Source organism: Meriones unguiculatus, chromosome 4 (assembly GCF_030254825.1).
Source record: "Meriones unguiculatus strain TT.TT164.6M chromosome 4, Bangor_MerUng_6.1, whole genome shotgun sequence".
NCBI lineage: Eukaryota > Metazoa > Chordata > Mammalia > Rodentia > Muridae > Meriones > Meriones unguiculatus.
In genome coordinates this window covers 24,718,822-24,740,045 of record NC_083352.1, presented here as the reverse complement: position 1 = coordinate 24,740,045, position 21,224 = coordinate 24,718,822, and the positions used below count along the sequence as shown (strand labels likewise).

The following is a 21,224-nucleotide window of genomic DNA, read 5'->3' as shown; positions in this document are numbered from 1 at the left end:
TTGATCATTTAAACCCTCATTGAGGGGGGGGCAAAAGAGGCAAAAAAAAGAAGGAGAGGAGAGGAAAAGAGAAAGTGCCAAATAAATTGGAATTTGTGATCTCATCTATTCAGATGCTAGGGAAACAAAAATAAAAGAATAAATCCTAAGTAAAAAATAGTCAACTTTCCTTTGAGGTTTCAAACATGGTAATGGCTTCTCTTTGCATGTTACTTGAAATTGGGGATTTATGACCTCTGATATGATAATCAATCAGTCTCAGCTTCCTTTTGTAGTTGGTAGCAGCTGTGTGTATGGGGCCGGGCTTGATGTCCTCCAATGATTACATCATTGCTGGCAAACTCAACTCAATGTGCTCGGAATGATCTAGTTGTTCTTTCTAAGCCAGTGTGTACTCACCCAGAGGCATGAATCATGGTCAGTCTACCCGTCCCTCCGTCAGCATCCTCATCAGCCATGGAAAGTTCGATTCTCCATCTCTTCATCCTTCCAGGCTTTATTTTTCTAGAGGCCCAATGAGAAGTGAGCAAAGAAAGAAAGAGAGCAAGGGAAAGGAGTAAGTGACCCAATCTTGGGTATTTTGTTAAGGCATCAAAAAATGAACTACTACCAATGGCTACCTGAAATTCAAAGTTGTATTCTTTTTCTGACCCAGCATTCCTGTAGAGTTGCTTGCAAGTATGGAAAAAAGTTGCCATAGGGTTAGCCAGAAAACCTCCCCACTGTCAACATTCAGTTGACTCTTGGGTCAAAAGGTATTTTTCAGAGCAGGGATGAAAGATCTCTTCCTAGTCACAGGGGCCCAAAAACTTCTCAGTACCTTGTATCTTCCAGTCCCCTTGGGTATGAAAAACTGTGGGCAGTCCTTTCCTTCCCTCTTCCTGAAAATCTGAGAACGAGAGTTGGGTGTAGAGAGCTGAGCTAGGAAATGATCCTAAGAACTTCAGGTGAAATAGACAAGAGAACAGGGCTAATATGAGCTTATAGTGAAAAGTTATTCCTGCAGGCTGCTAGGACTCAGAACCCTTGATGGAAATGTGTGTCTCATGAGGAGACATGAAAGATGAGACACTGATATACTTACTGTCTCCCTGGGGTAAATGGCATCATCTCGTATTTATAGTTATAACTGGTCACAGGCAAGGTCTCCTGGTGCCAGACAAAGGCTTCTGATGGACAAGAAAGACTCAGAAGCTACACAGAGGTGGAAGCCTGCCCAGAGTTCAGGGATTTGGTCCTCATATATGCAAGTACAGTTATCTGGGTCAAGACATGGCCAAAGATACTAGCAGAGGCTGCCGTATCCTTGTGTTTAAAATAGGGTCAGGTGCTAGAAAGAGACTCAACAAAATTAATTGAATTTGTTGACTATGAAAGCAAGTCGTTATAATCTAGACTAAGGCAGTTTACAACTAGGACATCCTTCTTAGGTTGAATGGTTTGCCAAGGAGAAGAAATATAGAGAAATACTCAGAGAAAAAAAAAGACATGGGAACTGAACTGAAAACAAGTCTCCACAGGTTGGGAAAGATTGGCTCATTCAGAATATATTTGCCGGGTGCCTCTTAGGCATTAGGTATTGGTCTGAGTTAAAAAGAATGCACCACGGATAGATACAAAGTTCTTTGCTTACCTACAGGGTGTATTCAAGTGGCAGGAGAAAAATAATAAGAAAAATAAGTATATGGTGTGCTTGGGGATCATTCAGATCTAGGAAGAAAATGTATAGAAGGTGTGATGGGGGAGGGCCTAAGGCAGGGGACAAAGGCACAGTCAGAAGGTGACAGGGTAGGGTCAGGGGATGGCCTTGAAGATAGCTAGCAGGGAGAATTCCAGGAGGAGGAAGAACAGGTACAAGGAACATGGCTGTCATGTTGGGCCAGCTACTGCAGCGTGTCTTCAAGAGTGAGAGTCCAGGGGCATGCATCAGAAAGAAACTGCAAGACATACCAGGCATGATGAGGTGGGGTCATCCTTATGGGTCATTGCAGATCCCTAAGAAAGGCAGGAAAGACCATTAAATATTTTTGTATAAATGTTTCTCATTTACATGCATAATACTACTCACAAATTATTTATATAATGACCAGCTACTATTCCCCTGTATTTAATTTTATTTACCCTAATAAAGTAAAAAATATTCTTTGAGTATTGACAGCACAATTGCTGTGATAGCTTTATTTTATGGTTTATTGTGTCCAGGAAGAGCGTATATATTAGTTGCAACTATGTATTTGGAAGACAGGTGAGTTACAAAACCGTACCTTAGCAGACAGTCTTATTTCACCCTTAGAAATCATTGCTTGCTCTAGTCAGATCTCAGTGGACCTCCTGATGCTTTCAATCAAAGGATACTGTCTGTAAACCCTGAAGGTTTAGTCATCCTTCCCCCTTTAAAACTTTTTATTACTTCCTTGAGAATTTTCTGAAGAAGATGTTTTTACTGTGCATGAGACAGGAAGTCACTGGAGGGATTTCTAGCAAAGATGTAATGAGATATGAAAACAGTAGAAATCACTGGACCTTACAGAAACATGAGAAGTGCTGAAGAGAAGAAGGGGCTCTGGGAAAAATCTAAGCATAATCACTTCTGCTAATGTCTCTATACCCTTTTACTTTACAGGATATTTTTCAGAGTAAAAGACAAAAGACAAAAAAAAAAAAAAATAAACCCCAACCCACCCCCCAAACCCAACAACCCACTTCACTTAACATTTTATTTGAATGGAATTGAATAAACCTAGAGATTATTCACACACACACACACACACACACACACACACACACACGGAACAAACTAGCTCTTGGAATTATCCCAACTCTTCTTGGTACCAACCATGTTTTAGAGCTGTGCCATTGTGCATTCCAACTAGGCTATATCCAAGCTATAGGGGCTAGTTTAATTGACAGTGTGTGAGGCAGTCTTTAGGAAAATGGTGTTTGAATAACTGGGCTTTGAAAATAGAGAGGTCTAGGAGAATCAGGGGACTCAGAGGTGCCACCAGCCCTGATTGCTCCAGCCACATTTGTTTGCTCCCAGTTCCTGCAAACTTAACTCATAATTTAAAGTCCTAGCAGGGAGTGTGGCCTCTCCCCTCACTGAGGCCAAGTGCCTATGGTCTAGGGCACAAGTTCTCAACCTGTGGGTCATGACCCCATATCAGATATCCTGCACATTAGATATTTACATTACGATTCATAACAGTAGCAAAGTTACAGCTATGAAGTAGTAGCGAAATAATTTTATGGCTGCGGGAGGGTCACCATAATGTGAGGAACTGTACTAAAGGGTCACAGCACCAGGAAGGTTGAGAAATGTTGGGCGAAAGCAAGGTATCATATCTTCAAGGGCTGCAGATAGCCAATAAGAGATAATTTCTTCATGACAGTTAATTTAAATGGCTGTGACTAAAATATTGGACAGAAACAAGTCAAGGGTGGAAGGATTTGATCTGACTCACAGCTTTAGAGGTTTGCGTCAGCCACTTCTGGGAAGACATGTCGAACAGCTCTGTTGATTGTGGAAGTGTGAGGCTGCGGCTGCTCTTATGGCCAGGAAAGAGCAGTGTGAAGCCAGTGAGGTGGCTACATGCTCCGAAGGTCCCCCTTTAGTGACCCACTTCTATCAGGTAGGCTCCATTTCACGAAGATTCCACATCTCTCCACCTTTTTTTTAGGGGGGGGGAGTAAGCATTGTTGAAACATGAGCCTTGGGGAGACATTTCACATTTGAACCATAACTCCATTTAAGAGGAGCCTGCCTGTGATCATTGGAAAAATATGAAATATGTTGAGCAAGCTCACGCAACAGACCGCCACCGGTCTCCATCTGTACCCAGTGGTCCCTCAATATGTGTCATTAAAATTGTAAAGTGATGCTAAAGAAAACGGAAACTTTTACTTTCTTAATTATATTCACCGCATTTCAGTTGCTCAGTAGCTACTCTGTACTGGACCTCACATGTACAGAACATTTTTGTTGCCCAAGAAAGTTTCTTTGCATTGTGCTGTTTTGTGATTTATTAGTTATAGATCTGCACTTCTTAGTTCGTAAACTTATGTCTGTTATTTCAAGATATATGTCAGTCTTGTTGAATCAAAGCTGTGAGCAAGGTAGACAGACTATATAGTATTATTTGCATCTTGTAATTGTGGAAACTGAGGCCCAGTTGAACAAGTAACGCAAGCCATCGCCCAGATAGTCCAATATCATACAGCTTGAATTCCGGCTGAGGCCACTTGCCTCCCAAAACAAAGCCCCTCATGCAAATCCAAGCTTAGATGCTCCCGGCAATGTGGCATCATTGTGAAAACAACCATTTTGTTGTCACAGTTTTGGCCCTTATAAATTCTCCCATCGATGAAGTAACCACACAACTTTAGCCAATTAGCTTTTATGGGACTTTTCAAGGCTACTTTGCCCAAGGGCACCATAACCCATGACATAAATACCAAGATATATTGACAGATAGAAAATGGTCTGTTGTAGGCTGGAGCAGAAAACAAGGGAAGACATTTCTACAGGGTGCCTTTCCGAAGCAGCGTGGATCTTGGAAGCGAGCTTCCCCGGGTGTTCTGGGACCTGTCTCAGTGAGGACAGGGAGATAGGGAGAAGTGTCCCATTTCTTAGGAAAGCAATTCAAGGCAGAGCTTATAGATCCTACTATTTAACTCTGGTCTTTTTATAATTATTTATTTATAATTATTAATTTATTTGTGTTTGTGTGTGTGGAGGGAGTGTCCAGGACATGTGTAGTGCTTGTGGGAAATGGTTTCTCCTTCCCCTGTGTGGACTGAATTCATGTTGTCAGGCTTGGTGGCAAGGGTCCTTATCCTCTGAACCATCTTGCTGTCCCTAAATCACAGTCTTTATAAGGAAAGCACACAGAAGTTAGGTTTGTTGCCACAGGTATGATAAAATGGGGCTGGCCTGAACACGATGGGGTTTGGGGCAAGAACAGAACTGAGTTCCCCTGAGGTATGTGGGTAGAATATTTCAGTTACAAACGAAGACGAGCCCAAACCATGTCCTCCTTTACTCCTCACCGGTCTATGAGGGCGCCTCCAGTCTTGGCTCTGCCCAGTGAGTCTAAAGACATGCCCACTTCTGCTGGCCCACGGCAGGCGAGTGCTGGTTCTGAGCCCCTGGTCCTCAGTGGTGACTGGACAAATCCTCATCCGGAATGGGGTTTGAGTCAAATATCTCAGGGAGCCAGAGAGCGCGGGTTCTTTCCCGGAACCTCTCACTTCTATGGTTAGGGATTGCCAGACAATTCTAAACAGCTTGTAAATAACGCATCTACCTCCTGAACAGTAAGAAGGAGGAAACACTTATGTTCGCAATAGACGTGCCTGGAGCTTCTGCAGGCTGAGGAGCGCCCATTCTTCAGGTTTTCCCCGGGGTATGGATGTCTTGTCGTTGTATTGTACTTCCTCTGTACTCTGTGGGTCTCAGTCCAGCATCCTTTCATGGAGCTAGTTAGGGTTGGCGCAGGCCCCTCTCCCATGAGCTCTTTCTCGTAAGACCAAGAACACAAACCATCGTGAAACTAAGGAAACAGCAATTACCTGTTTCGTTTTACAGGGACCCTCTGTAATATAGGCCCTTGGAGGAGCCTTGTCAGGGCCGTTCAGGTCTCACAGCTAAATGGCCAAGTTTCATTACTTTATAATCAGAGCGTGGGGCATTTTATTCCATCTGTGAATTGTGGCTCAGCAGTAAGTTTTGCTTAAAGAAAGGATTTAAATACACGGCTTGATGTTGTGTTAAACGGAGGCTACCTTGTCCTCTGAGGGAAAGCATTCCCACTCGTGACGAGCCGTATTCACAGTCTGACTGCTACCGGGGAACAGCTCACACAGCCTGACTATGCAGCTGTGAAGAACGGAGGGGTAGGGGGATGACCTGGGCGGAGAGGTGCAAGGTTGACCCATGACTGTTTCAAGATAATTTAAAGTCATCCTCTTGGGCCGGGAGGATATCAGAGGTCAAGGGGCATGTCTCTTCATCTTCTCATCTAACTCTACTTTACAGAGGCCTAGCTCCAAACAGGACCACAAGTGCTGCCTGCTGCTCCAGTGTGTGATGCTGGCTCTATAATGCGAGATCAGGGTCCATTCAGTTCACCGCAGGAATGGCCATCTGCTCACTTAATATCCTTTGGATGCTTGCTGCAGATCACGGAATTCATAATTTAAAAGCTCTACAGTAGTTTTTTAAATTATAAATGTAATACATAAATATGATAGTTAATAGGGAAAGATTAAAGAAAATAAACCCATAATGCCAGCAAGCACTGGCAATTGGTTTCTTTTCTCCTCTGTATGTTTATATAAAGATATATCTATACACACCCAAAATAACATAGTTTAAAAGAAAAATTTGATTCATGTTTTTTCTGCATCTTCCTTTTTCCTTTCCTTTTTTTTTTTTTTTTAATATTTTTTAAAGGCCCTCTGTGGCAGGCTTCTGTTCTGTTCCTTATTCTCCCTTTTCTCATGTCTATCCAATTTGCCTTTCTGAATGAGGATTGAGCATCTTACCCAAGGTCCTCCTCCTTGTTTAGCTTTTTTAGGTGTACAGATTTTAGTACGATTATCCTAAATTATATGTCTAATATCCACATATATACCATGTGTGTCTTTCTGCTTCTGGGATACCTCAGAGGGCCTCTGAAAGACTCTACCCAGCAGTGTATCAAAGCAGATGCTGAGACTCATGGCCGAACTTTGAGCAGAGTGCAGGGAATCTTATGAAAGAAGGGGGAGATAAAAAGACCCGGGGGAACAGGAACTTCACAAGGAACTTCACAACAGAACCAAAATATCTGGGTACAGGGGTCTTTCCTAAGACTGATATTCCAAACAAGGACCATCCATGGAGATAACCTAGAACCCCTGCACAGATGTAGCCCATGATAGCTCAGTCTTTAAGTGGGTACCCTAGTAAGGGGAACAGAGGCTGTCTTTAACATGAACTCAGGGACTGGCTCTTTGATTACCTCCCTTTGGTGGGGAGCAGCCTTACCAGGGAAGACAATGTAGACAGTCCTGATGAGACCTGATAAGCTAGGGTCAGATGGAAGGGGAGTAGGACCTCCCCTATCACTGGACTAGGGAAGGGACATGGGAGGAGAAGAGGGAGGGAGGGCGTGATTGGGATGGTATGAGGGAGGGGGCTATGGCTGGGATACAAAGTGAATAAACTGTAATAAATAAAAAACAAATGTACAAAAATATTTTTTTAGAGATTGTAATTTAATTATATAATTTCCTTCTTTGCCTTCTTTACTTTAAACCCACCCACATACCTCACCTTGTTCTCTTTCAAATCCATGGCCTCTTTCGTCATTAACTATTACATACATATATGTACATACATACATGTTCCTAAACAGGTAAGTACAACCTGTTGAGTCTGTTTAATGTTACTTGTAGGTATGGTTTCAGAGCTGACCATTTGGCATTGAATAACGAGTTGGTGTTCTTGTTCCTAGAAGACTATTTTTCTCACTCTTCACATGATTCAGTTGCCTGTAGTTCTCAGTGTGGAATAGAAGTTGACTTTAGATTTCTTTTTTCACCTCCTTGCTTTTTAATGCCTTTGTTATCTGTACCAAGGCTCATACCTTTATTTGTTGTTTTTTTAAATTATTCTTGGGGTTTCTGACTTCTTTTAACTCTCCTGGTTTTATAAAAAAAGATTTATTTATTTTTATTTTAAATGTATGAGGGTAATTTTGTTGGTGTGTATGTGTGTCTGTACCAGGTACATGCAGTGCCTGCAAAGGCCATAAGAGGGCACCAGACGCTCTAGAACTGGAGTTAGGAATGATTCTGAGCTGCCCTGTGGTTGCTGGGAACTGAACTCTGGTTCTTAGGAAGAGCAGCCAGTGCTCTTAACTGCTGAGTCATCTCCCCAGGCTGGACTGTTCTAGCTTTTAACTTTTAATTTTATAGTGTTTTCCACAACTGTAATATTTTGAATGATCAGATAAAGAAATACATATACATAATATGGTACATTAGATAAAGAGTTTAACCATTTTTTCTCTAGGCAACACAACATTGATTTGTGGCAAAACATTCTCTTTAAAGGGTTTTAGATTTATAGTTATTATTTGTAAAAACTGGACACACACACACACACACACACACATGCATTTTACCACAGAGGAATTGTGTTGGCATATTTTGTGTGCTAATTATTTCTATAAGGTAGAAATATTCCGAGAATTGATAGGCTCCTCAGTCAGCACCCAGTATTCCTGCGGCTTCTTAGAGAAACTCTCCCTCTTCAGATTCAAACTGTTCAGAACCACAGCTCCAGGCCAGGTCGCCTGGAAGTCAGGTCCTAGCCTGCCCACTGTGCCGTGGATCTGTCTGGAACAGTTTTTAGTTCTGAATGCAGGAGGCCAGTGTGTACAAAGATGCAGTCTCGAGGAAGTGAGACAGGAGGAAGACACCACTGTAAAACCTCCAGCTCCTGACCCCTGATGACCCCTTTGAGTTTCTTCTGCTGACCTCCACATTTATTTCTGTTTGGGCAAGAAGCAGGCATTTAGACCAGAGCGTCGTGAGCCCCTTCTGTATGACATTCATGCACTGGAAGCTTTGACTTTATTTTGCTACAGTGTTGATATGTTTTGACAAGGTGCTGTCTTTTTTAGTGTAACGCTAGGCTGTGCAGGTGACATGACAGGCAGCAGGGATGCCCAGCTGAGGGTAAAGGCCTTGAAGAACAGAATTATTATGCCAAGCTGGTGTCAGAGAAGGACCGGGTAGGAGTCAGGTGATAATGGGACTCTGTCTTCTAACAGCGTGGCCCTGCCTCTGAGGACTGTTCATTTGTCTTTTAAAGTTGTCCTCTGAAAGACTGATAGGAATGGTGCAGCAACTGTTTTCAAAGGAAGACACACTGTTATTCACTAGCGATATCTGTGCTGTAATTATTCCCGGCTTGTTTACTATCAGTGGTTTAAAAAAAATATAACATTCAAAAAATGTGCTATAAAACAAGTGAACCAGAGGACTACTATTTTTTTTTGTTTGTTTTTGTTTTTTAAATTGTAAGTTAGAGACACAGCCAAGACACGCTGTTGCCTTGAGAAAAAGGATGGCAGCAGAAACAGCCAAACTAAAAATGATGTTTTATGGGTTCAGCTTTGCTTTCATTCAAGTTAACCGAGGGCATTGTTTTGGTTCTACTAGCTTTTAATTATGGGAGCCATGTTCCATCAGAGAATTACATCGATAACAAAAATTTCCATTTTTCAGAAAAACATCCATTTAGGCACCATTTAAACTCTCCTCCCCTCTTGGAGTTCAGACTGGGGGACTACATTTGTTTTATTTGGCTAACTCATTATTTTCACTTTCCCAACTTACTTAAACAAATAGCTCAGCTTCTGTATCCTCAGATTCTTAATTTTCAGATATTTGTTTTTTTCTTGGAGACACAAACTGACTTCTCTTGCAAAAATAGAATACCGTACGTCACTGTGGCTAAACTTATGTGTCTGAGTTCTCAGTTTCTTTTTAATTTTGTATGTCTCCAGGCCACGAACTTGCAACGTGCTATTATCACAGCGCCTTTTGTTTTGTGTGTTCTCTAGAACACGTCTCGCTGCGCAGTGAGATGTGGTTTATATTGTACCATCCGCGCGAAATCTTTGCTCTTCCTAAGGTTTCTGTTCAGATGCCCGCCCTTTGTCTTTAGAAACAGGTCTGTTAAGTCCAAGCGTTTCACCACTCTCTTGTGCCACATGAGAAACAGGTTGAGGAAGGCAGTGTCTAGAGCTCTGTCTGTCACAGCAGCACTAGACTTCCATTAGGCAAACCCCTCCACCCAACCTGTGGACTCTTATATACGAAAGTAGCCATTTCCAGGGTTGGAGAGTTGGCTGGAAGACCTGCGTGGTGGCTTATAACCATCTGTAACTCCAGTTCCAGAGGATCCATCGCCCTCTTCTGGCCTCTATGAACATTGCATGCAAGAGGTGCACAGACATGCCCGTGAAATTTAAATAAAGCTCTCATTCTGAAATAAAATGTTTGAAAAAAGGCCCAGACCCCAAAAGTACCAATTTCCCCCAAGTGGTCCCTCCCAACGCCTTAAAATTGCTGTTGGCAGGCCCTGTGATTCCTACAATCCTTAATTTCTAGTCATGAGGTACTGGTGGATGCCAATTTATTTCTGTAGGTCAGTGCTCTGGATAAAGAGTTCTTTTTACCATGATGTAGTTAAAAACCAACTCTGTTGGGACTCCATGGGCCCAGTGATTTCTTTAGTTAGGTTGTCTTGCCTATAGTAAAATAGCGAGCACGTGCATTATACATTATTTACACTATGAAGATACTGTTGGTCTTGTTCACGTAGAACACTGATCATAATTCTTTCTCAGTGTGTAGGAAGCCACTGATATTTTTTGCTTTCATTTCTCTTGTCATTCATGGCCTCTCTTCCTTCCTTCACTGTTCCCCACCCTTCTCTCCTCTCAAGCACCCCACTTCCACCCCATGGCACTCCCCGAATCACTGCTAACTGGCTCTTCCACTGAAAGGCATTAAGACAACCAGTCTTCAAACGATCAGGTTGTCCTTGGCACCTATGATTCAGTAGGACATCAAACACAGGGGTGCTGTATCAAGCTGTATTTTCCATTTCTGGGAATTTGAGAATAACTACACAATTATCATTTACTGGCAGGTGAACAATACCTCTTTGAGGACTGTCACGTGAATGAGCAAATAACCGGCTGTTTAAACCACACTTCCTCTAAAGGTCCCTATGTAATTACTCTCTTCTCCTGTCCTGGACCAGAGGACATTTCCACTATAAAGAGAAGATAGAGTCTACCCAGTATTTGTACAAGTACTTTCTCATCAAAGTACGGCAGTCTATTTTCATTGGAAAGAAAATAGGGTTAATAAATCTACAGTGATTTAGAGACCAATTTTAGCCAAAAAAAAAAAATTCAATTTTTTGAACTTAAAAACATTCTATTGCTTTTGAAATTCTTTCTTTCTTTCCTTCTTTCTTTCCTTCCTTCTTTCTTTCTTTCTTTCTTTCTTTCTTTCTTTCTTTCTTTCCTTCCTTCCTTCCTTCCTTCCTTCCTTTTCTTTCCTTTCTTTCTTCCTCCTTCCTTTTTTTTTCTTTCTTTTCTTTTTTTTTGGTCTGCTAAGGAGCAGTGAAACAGTACAAATAAAAATTGCAGAAATTAGAAGAGAACTTAGATGCAAATAAAGTTGGTTTCTTTTGTGTTCTTTAACAAGCAAAGCATTTATATATATCAGAGATGCCCAGTGCATTTCCCCCCACACCTAGAGTCAGGGTCTCATATAGCCCAAGCTGGCCTCTGATTTACAGTGTAGACGAGGATGGCCATGAACTTCTGATCCCCCTGCTTCTAGCTCCCCAGCGGTGGGATTTTATGTGTGCCATCATGCCTGGTTTTGTGCTGAATGGAGGATTGATCTGTAGTTCTATGAGTGAGCACTGGCATAATTACACATATAAGCAGAAGAGTCCGAATCAGAATCTTCATATATTTAACCTGTTTAAAGTTAGGAGACCTACGTCTGTGTGTGTGTGTGTGTGTGTGTGTGTGTGTGTGTGCTTGCCTAGGGGAACAATTTCAAGTGTTTTGAGGCTACAAAGGAACTGACATGTGACTTATAAAGGCAACGTCCATGAAACAACGCACAGCAGGGCTGATGTGGTTTGCAAACCCCACTACTGGTGAGTTGGGATAACACAGTAGTAGCTGAACAGGTCGGATGGGTCAGTGGCGACTTGGGTCATGTTGAACTCAGTCCTGTCTACCTTCTCCAATTGCCTCCCAGACTCTGTCCTTATCAGTGCCTCAAAAACATGCTGAGTGGACTGCCTCCTTCTGGAGACGAGCGAAAGACCACAACTTTTTTTTTTTTTTTTTTTTTTTTTTTTTTTTTTTTTTTTAATGGCAGCCTTCTGGGAATTGCCTGACACAATCTAGGAGGATGTGGGAAGAGGGTTTTGAATGTAAAAAAAAAAAAAAAAAAATGAAGGACATGACTGTTTTTAGGTATGGTGGAGGAGAAAGTTTATTGTAGATAAACAGGAGAGCATAGCCAGAGGCAGAGACATCTTGGATAGTCCAGAGTGAACCTGTCCCTGGGCCAGGCCACGTGAGGAGGGGGACAAGGAAGGAGTGAAGACCCATGAGAGGATAGGGTAGACAGAAAGGCATAATAACCAAAATGGCTAGATTGCAGAGGGAAAGGGCAGTCCAGACCCTCTGCTGGAGAAGTTTAGGGTAGGGGATGGGGTATGCCAGCCAAACCTTGTGACTGGTTGGTACTGAGAGATGCTAGGAGAACCTGGCTACCAGGTCCAATCTGACATGTTACATAGGCACCTTAGTTAGCCATCTGTCTTGGGTTTGGAACCTAACAGGTTTTAGCTTCCTGCATGTAAACTAAAGTACAACAGAAATCAGGGTTCTTCTCCCTGCTTCCCTGGAAGGCCAGAATGTACTGAAATCCTTGCTCCTAAGAATCCCAATCTCCTGGACACACATGGCTGCTATTACACCCAGGACTTGTTGAGCAATACCAAGGATTCTAACAGGAGGGTAACTGGGGTCCGAGAAGAAGAAAGAAATGGTTCGGACTGGGGAGAATCTTCGAAGAGCTAATGGCTGAGAATTCTATGGAAGTGTCGCAGAAACCAAGTCACCCATCTAGAACCACGGAAAGCACAGAGATAGTCTGCATGGTCCCTGTGACTGGATTTAGGATTGAACCTCTGAGGATGTCTGTAAGGGTCTTTCTACAGAGCTTTAACTGAGGAGGTAGCACCTACCCTAAATGTGAGTGACGCCCCCTCTTCTACAGTCTGACTAAAAGAGGAAGAGAGCTGGGGATCAGCATTTACATCTCTCTGATTCCTGGGGTGAACTGTGAGTTGTGGGGGCAACGTGATCAGCTACTTCACGCTTACCATGACTGACCATGATATCCCCATTTTGACGGGCGACACCCTCACACTGGAGGCAAAGCAAACCTCCCTTAAGTGCGTTTGCCAGGCATTTTGTCACAGTGAAGATAAGGTAGCTGATAGGAGCATCAAGTCTTTAAGAGAGGAAAAACCCACGGACTCCTCACAATTACATACCTAAGGATACAGCGAGAGGACTGAAAACCAGAAAATGCTGAATCACAGCCAGGGAAATGGAAACATTACCGGGAGAGGAACAAAGACACAGTGGAGCACAAAGAATTAGAGTAAACTGTCTGTCAGCGGCTCTGCAGGTTGGATGAAAATGGAGCAACCAAAACACTAGCTGACCACAAATTCTATGCCTCTTAATATATATAAATAACAATATATGTATATAGCATGCTTTGCAAAGATAAAGGAAAATACATAGTTCCTGTCCTCTTGAGTGCAGGGAATCTTATGAAAGAAGGGGGAGATAGAAAGACCTGAAGGAGACAGGAGCTCCACAAGGAGAGCAACAGAACCAAGAAATCTGGGCACAGGGGTCTGTTCTGAGACTGATACTACGACCAAGGACCATTCATGGAGATAACCTAGAACCCCTGCAGAGATGTACCCCATGGCAGTTCAGTGTACAAGTGGGTTCCCTAGTAAAGGGAATAGGGACTGCCTCTGACATGAACTCAGTGGCTGGCTCTTTGATCACTTCCCCCTAAGGAGGGAACAGCCTTACCAGGCCACAGAGGAAGACAATGCAGCCAGTCTTGATGAGACCTGATAGACTAGGGTCAGATGGAAGGGGAGGACGACCTCCCCTATCAGTGGAGCATGGGAGGAGATGAAGGAGGGAGGGTGGGGTTTGGAGGGAATGAGAGAGGTGGCTACAGCTGGGATAAAAAGTGAAAAAAAACTACTTAATATAAAAAATAAACATTAAAATACAAAAGAAATCTTCTCTTAGACTCTTTTTTGTCTGTAATGGCCTCGTGGTTCCTACTGTCTAAGCCCATGGGTGTGGAAGGAAAGTCAAGAAACTTGCTGCCATCTGGGTTGCTCTTTGGGATTTGATTTTTGTCCAATATGTCTGCTTTTAGTTACCTATCGCAGTCCCCAGGTGCTGTGTTCCACGGTTCTGTCTGGGCTCTTTCCAAGATTTCCTGTAGATTTTGAGAGTGATAGCATGATGTGTGCTCAGATGGACCTGATCCATCTGGAACTGCAAGTTTTCTCCCTTATGTAGCACTCTCTTTAAAGACTCTCCATTATTTGTGGTGTTTAGGCGTCTACCTCCCTTCCATCAACCCCCCCCCCCCCCCAATTGTAAGTAGAAGAGAGAAAATATTAGTGTGGAGGGGCAGACCCCTTTACTTCTCCCGGCTATTTAGGGTCAAAGGGTTCTTGTAGGGCTCTGTACCAATCACTGTCGACCACAGACACAGCCAGCAGGCTCCTCCATGCTGCTGCACTGCAAAACGTTTCTCTCAGTCTGCCAGTTCCAAACCTCCATGCTGTCTCTGGTCTCTCCAAACTGCTCCAGGCCATGACCGAATGCCATCGCACACACCTCTTCTCCTTCTTGGCTCTCATATTTATACTCTCAGAGTCCTAAATAACACCCCTCTCCATGCCTCATGTGGAAGGCCGTTACCAGCTGGGAAAGATCACGCCCTGCAGGTGACAATTAACAGGTGTGGACAAACTATAGCCCAACTAAAAATCCCAACACTTGGGATTAAAACAAAATCATATTTACATAACATAACTGAGTTTACAAAGAAACCAAAACTTCCATTACACTCTTCTCTTACTCCCAACTTTTTGACCAAAGCATACCAATTGGGTTTAGGTGGGGACAGCACTGAGTTATAGCCAGCATGACACAAAAGAAACTGGCTTGAAGCTTTGGGGGGGAGGTATTTCTTCCTGAACAAGAGAGCCCCATAGAAAAATTCTCCTCCTCTCTCCTGCCACTGAGTATTAGTATCAGAGAACAGGATGCTAGGATCATTGGCTGCTATCTTACACCCACAAAACAAAAACAAAAACAAACAAACAAAAAACAGCAACAACCCCCCCAACCCCAAACAAACCAAACAAAAAAGTAGAAACCATATGGAGAAACTCACCTTCACACTTTTACGTATGTTGGAAATCTACATTGCCAGTGTCTACGCATTTTCAGTGAGGTTTAGGAATTGCACCCCGATTCATTCTAATGATGAACTAATATTACTCCTTTTTCCAATTTGGATATTTATTCAACCACAAAATAATTGTAGGAATAATAACTATCTCTCAATAGTTTTAAAATTCTGTATAAAATACTCTTTTGAATTGGTTAGAAGCTTGACCTGTGAAAAAATTGTTTGATAAGTTAGGGCTATACAGCAAAAAATGAAGATATGATTCCAAAATAAACATGGATTATGATGGATGTTTTTGGACTGAGAGATGTTATACTACTGTGATATTCTTTTACTCATCTTTCAAAATATTAGCTGGGTACGCATCATGAACAGAAACTTGAGAACCAAGATGATAGCCAGAAATGTTTGCCGTTCCTTAAAATCTTAGAGTATCAGATTTATATGCATAAATAGATACTCTAGTTAAAAATTCAGAGTGGTATAAGCTAGTGCAAATATACAGATTTATAATCTATTAGAGCAATATCAAGGGAAAAGAACTATAATAAAGCATAATCTTTTGTTTTATAATGGATTTGTGTATCTCATAAATGAGTATAGTGAATCCATTTGGTACTAGATTACCATATAAGAGTGCAGTGAATTTTGTGAGAGAAGGGGGAGATAGAAAGACCTGGAAGGGTCTGGGGCTCCACAAGAAGAACAACAGAACTAAAAGATCTGGGCACAGGGGTCTTTTCTGAGACTGATACTCCAACCAAGGACCATGCATGAAGATAACCTGGAACCCCTGCACAGAGGTAGCCATGGCAGCTCAGTCTCCAAGTGGGTTCCCTAGTGAGGTGAGCAGGGCCTGTCTCTGACATGAACTCAGTGGCTGGTTCTTTGATCACCTCCCCCTGAGGTGGGGGGAGCAGCCTTCCCAGGCCACAGAGGAAAACAATGCAGACCTGATAGACTAGGGTCAGATGGAAGGGGAGGAGGTCCTCCACTATCAGTGGACTGGGGGAGGGGCATGGGAATAGATGAGGGGGAGAGAGAGAGGGCTGGATTGGGGGCTGGTGAGGGTAGACCTACAGCTGGGGTACAAAGTGAATAAATTGTAAATATAAAAAATTATATTAAAAAAAACAACCAACCAAACAAAAATCTGCTTCTTATAACATAAGACTTCAGGTATGTTTGTTCTCTTCAGAGAAGGAAGCCAAACATGGCCCCTGTGTATTAGACCCTAACTTGTTTTGTTTCTTCACAGCATATAAGGTCCTGCATGAGCTGAGCTAAAATTCTTTCGGTCAATTGCTTTGAAATTTAGCCAAAGTAAGCATGTTTCCATTCACTCACATGCTACCCTGTGTTAAATAAATACACCTTAAAGCTGCACCCCATCTTGGCTGGACACGGATAACACAAACCACAGACCTACAAAATCTCCAAATTGCTGCTGTCTGCTGGGGCCCTCAGAGCTGGTGCTGAGCACGACCACTCACAGAGTCTACCGCCCCTGGGGTCTCTCTCGTCCACTGGCCCTGGAAGGCCTGCTGGGAGGGGCTTCTATTTGCCTGGACAATTCCTGGATTGTCAAATTCTGCACAGATTCCTGCTATGTTTTTTTTTTTTTTCTTTTGGTTTTCATTTTAAAGATGGCTCAGTCTGTGTCTTGTATGTCTTTTTGATGGATCCTTTTACCCTTCCTTCAAATGTTTGTCTAAACCATCCCAGTAAGTTTCTCCCTGGCCACCCTCGCTGAGGTCACAAAGTACCTTCCGTTTTCACCTCCCTGCGGATCCTAAGCTCCTCTGTCTTCCTTTGTTTTATCTTAACTGTTGAGTACATACTATCTTCTGATGTAGCATTCACATTTACTATTTCATTTTTTTTCAAGACTGTTTCTATTTGTAACAGGCCTGGCTGTCCTGGAGCTAGATTTGTAGCCTTGAACTCTCAGAGATCCTCCTGCCTCTGCCTCCTGAGTACTGGGATTAAAGGCATACCCGATTTACTACTTCACATCTTTACTAGAATATTTTTCCCAGACCTCAAAGGCTCTGGTTTATTGCCAGTCACTGTAAATGTTGGTGCTGGTAACAAACACAAGGATATTCCTGGGCAGTAGCCCAGTGTTTTTCTTGAGCAGAGTTTAAGTTCACCTCTTTATTCATGGAGTTATGAATTATATCAAACTATATCATAAGCAGAGTTATTTTTATTGCTTCCTGTTTGGTACTTAGTCAACATTTCATTATGAAGGCTTGATTTATTTTTTTCAGTTCTGGAAGTTTATGCAAGCAGAACATACTATATAGTTATTTTTCTGTTGCTAGGAGAAGACACCATGATGAAAAACAACTTACAGAAAAGTGTACTCTGGCTTACAGCCAGAGGGGGAGTTGAGAAGTCACATCTTGACTGATGATATGATGCAGAAAGAGAGACTCCTCAGAGCCCACCCCACTGGGCTATTCTCTAATAAGCAGCATCTCCCATAACCTCCTCAAACAGTACCATCAACTGGTGACCGAGTCAGCAATGGGGGACATTTCTCATTTAAAATCTCAAATTCTGCTGTCTGCCTTGCACAGGCTCATGGCCATGCCTACGCGTTTAGTCCAACTTGAAAATTCCTCATAGTTTTTCTCAGTCCCAACACTGTTTAAAAGTTGAAAGTCGAAACAAAAAAGCAGATCCTATACTTAGAACATACAAGGGCCTAGAATATACATTACAGTTCCAAAATGGAGGAATGGGGGCACAGGGAGAAGACAGCAAAACCCAGAAGGGCAAATCCCAAACCCTGTAGCTCCATGTCCAGTGTCTGAGGTTTAGAGTTTGGATGGCCCAGTCTCTGCAGCTCTCTTGCCTAACAATATGAGCCTTCCTCTGGTTTGTCTCTCCCGCCACCCATAGCTTGCCAAGACTCTCTTCTTATAAAACCCAGGGTGACCCGCATGCCTAGCGGTGGCACTGCTCATGGTAAGCTGACTCCCTCAGCATGTATCAGAGGTTTGGGTTTCTTTACAATCTCAGTTATGTTATTGTAAACATGTTTTGTTTTAATCCTGGGTGTGGGATATGGGGCTAATTCAGAGAGTTCACAGCATCAAGCTATTTGCCTCATGCGGGCTCTAAGAGGGACTCTTTGCCAGCTGCAGACTCTAGGGAGCAAATAAATGCCAGAGCTCAAAGAGAAAAAGTAGCTCCAAGGAAGAAGGCTGCTGGTGCTTCTCCACCCCCCTGCTGCTCCTGTTTGCTGTTGATGCAGTTTGACAAGAAAAGGACCAGGCATGGAGATTAGATTTGCCCTAAGGACCCAACAACCCTAATAAGCAGGAAGTAGCTAAAGAGAACTATACCCTTCTCCCCACTAACTTTCTCTTGTCTACCTAGGGTTGGGGGAGGCTTTAAGGAGCCTAAATAAAATAGAGTTAAAAAGTAGTGCTAACACCAGCATAAAACATTAATCAAGAACATTCCTGAGGACTTGCCTACAGGGCAAGCTGCCAGAGGCAGTTCCTCAGTTGAGAGTCCATATTGGGTATACCTAGGATTGAGCCTAGGTAGGGCCTGGCTGGACTATCAGGTGTTCCTCATTGGCTCATGTGTTGGACGCCTCGTCTCCAGCTGGTAGAGTTGTTTTGGAAGGCTGTGGAAACTTTGAGAAGTGGGATATAGATGGAGCAAATCAGTTGCTGAGGGCGTGTTTTCTGGTGCTATATCTTGTTCTAGGTTCCTCCGTCATTCTTTCAACTTCTTGGCTACCATGAGAAAGCCTCCTTTCCACAGTGCCATGATGTTCCGCCCCACAGATGGCCCAGAGTCGGCACATCCTAGAACTTTAAGCTGAACCCTCTGACACCGTGAGCTGAAATAAGTCATTCCCATTTTGCAAGTTTTTCGGTCGGGTGTTGTGTCACAGTGAGGAATAAAATTTCTCACACACACACTTCTCACTTGGCTGAGGGCAGGTAGGCTGTCAGACTGCTTGTGTATGGATGCAATCTTTTGGGCATAAATTACCCGTAGGGATTATGAGTTTTAGGAGAATATTTGAGATTCCTTGATGCCTGGCTTTTCTAACTTAAAAAGCTAACCCTTCATCCCGAGGTTCAAATCTAGTGTTTCAGAGAGCTGTGCCCAGTTAGAAACCAAGGCTACAGCCACCTGGCTTTCCATTGCTTTCTTCCTTTCTGTATGTGTGTAAGTCTCTGCACTGTGGGTTTTCAGCTTCAACATTTCCTCCAAGTCTGTGGTTCTCACCCTCATTTACACATTGGAAGCATCCAAGCAGCTTTAGAAACCACTGAAGTATTTGGTCTGAGTTGAAGCTTGGGTTTGAGATCTATTTTTTAAAGTTCCTCAGCTGATTCTAATTTACAGCCAAGCTTGCTAATCACAGAGCTAGGAAATGGCCTTAAGCAGATCTCTCACCTAAATCCAGAAAGCCATAGAGTTTGTCTTAGTTCGGGAGCCATTTTTATCAGCTTCCCACTTGTGAGAGGTGGACGGAATGATGTACAGCACTCGGTGACTTAGTTTTTTTTTAATCATTTTGTTTGTGCCGTAAGCTCGCCTCTTTGTAACTCTTGAGTTTAACCCGAAGTATCTGAAACTGTTTAATACTTCAGTGGTTTTGGTTTTTCTTAGTCTTGCAAGTTGAAATATCTCTTTTCATTTTTTATCTCCATTTCTTTGCTATTGATGGTATTTCATTTTCCAAGAGTATTCAGAATTTCTGGTCCCCCAATGGGCACTAGCACTTGCTTTTTCAGTGCTGTTACAAATTTATTTTTATTCATTTATGCCTCTTGTTATTTCATTGTGTTTGAAGAGGAAAAGATGAACACACTGTATTCAGGCTACCAAAATGTATTCCCCCTCCCAGCTCTACCCTCCATTTATTCTCACCCCTAGTAGATCTATAAAATGTGGAAAAGATATTTTATAATCTCTTGCAGCAGCCCCATTTCTGTTTTTAATTTGATGCTTTTATATGATACATAAAGGTCCATGGCTATTACAGAATTTATGCAGATTTTGTCTTTATGAATATAGAACTCAGTCAAATACCCATGGAAAGCTTTTGCCTTACATTAAATTGTTTGAAATAATAATAATAAAATACCTGCATTTTCTTCCTTCTTAAGTGTCACTTATCTGATAAGCCTTTGTTTATCACATTTGCTTGAGCACTTTTCTTGTCAACTTAGAGTTTCAACACTCACCTAGATTTAAATTTTTTTCTTTTCAATGGGAAATTGAAGTAATTGAAATTATCATCATCACATCCATGCTTGGCCCCTGTTATCTGCTTTATGGTTTTATTTTTTTTATTTATTTTTTTTTGCTTTATGGTTTTAGATTCTGTATTCCTTGTTGCCTTTTGATTTATGTCCTTTACTTCACACATACTGTGTCTGTGCTTTTATTTCTTTCAGTGTCCCCAAGGATAAAAAAAAAATCAATCTTCAAATTATACTCTTTTTGGGTTTTGAAAAATTATATGGATTGTGTCATTGCTCCTTTTGTTGTTTGTTTGCCAATAATAAAAATGGAATCTGGGCAAGTTAAAAAGAAGGATTTTTTTTTTTTTTTCTGAAAAGAGAAGGTGAGGGGCTGCTCCTAGAACTGAGAGGAAGGAAGGCAGGTATATGGGGAGAAGCTGGAAGCAGTCATGTTACAGGGCCAGCCACCCCCTGAACAGCAGCTCCCTGGGCCTCTGATGCTTCCTTAGCCTCTGCGAGTACTAGACACAGCTTTTGGAGAACTGCTTCCACAGTAAGTTCTGAGCTATAGCCTGGGTGGTTGCTGGTTGTTATTTTCTTCTTGGGTTTCTGGGCTTCAAACCAGTCTTGAAATTAAAAAAAAAGAAAAAAAAAAAGGGAGGGGTGGAGTATAGGAACTCATTATAGACTGATGGCTCTGATAGCTCAGGTCTCTGGGCCATGGCAGACCTGGACCATAACCTTGAGAGTGTACATCTCTGGCCCCTGTGCCAGGTCCTGGTTGCATCATTCCTCAGCTCTCAAGCCTTCATCCTTACCTGGTTTTATTGTAATTCCTTCTCATTTTGTAAAAACTGGAAAGTTAGCTCCTAC

The 21,224-nt window shown here is 42.4% G+C and overlaps 1 long non-coding RNA gene across 1 annotated transcript in view; it reads right to left on the bottom strand.

Annotated features, from left to right (window-relative positions):
• Nucleotides 1-395: 395 nt before the first annotated feature.
• The window catches only part of LOC132653604 (uncharacterized), a 168,615-nt gene continuing 147,786 nt past the window's right edge, over nucleotides 396-21,224 (bottom strand). Inside the window, exons 3-4 of the long non-coding RNA XR_009591342.1 lie at nucleotides 1,951-1,995; nucleotides 396-504 (exon numbers count right to left, since the gene is read on the bottom strand). This is a non-coding gene — a long non-coding RNA (uncharacterized LOC132653604). The remainder of the gene's footprint in view (nucleotides 505-1,950; nucleotides 1,996-21,224) is intronic.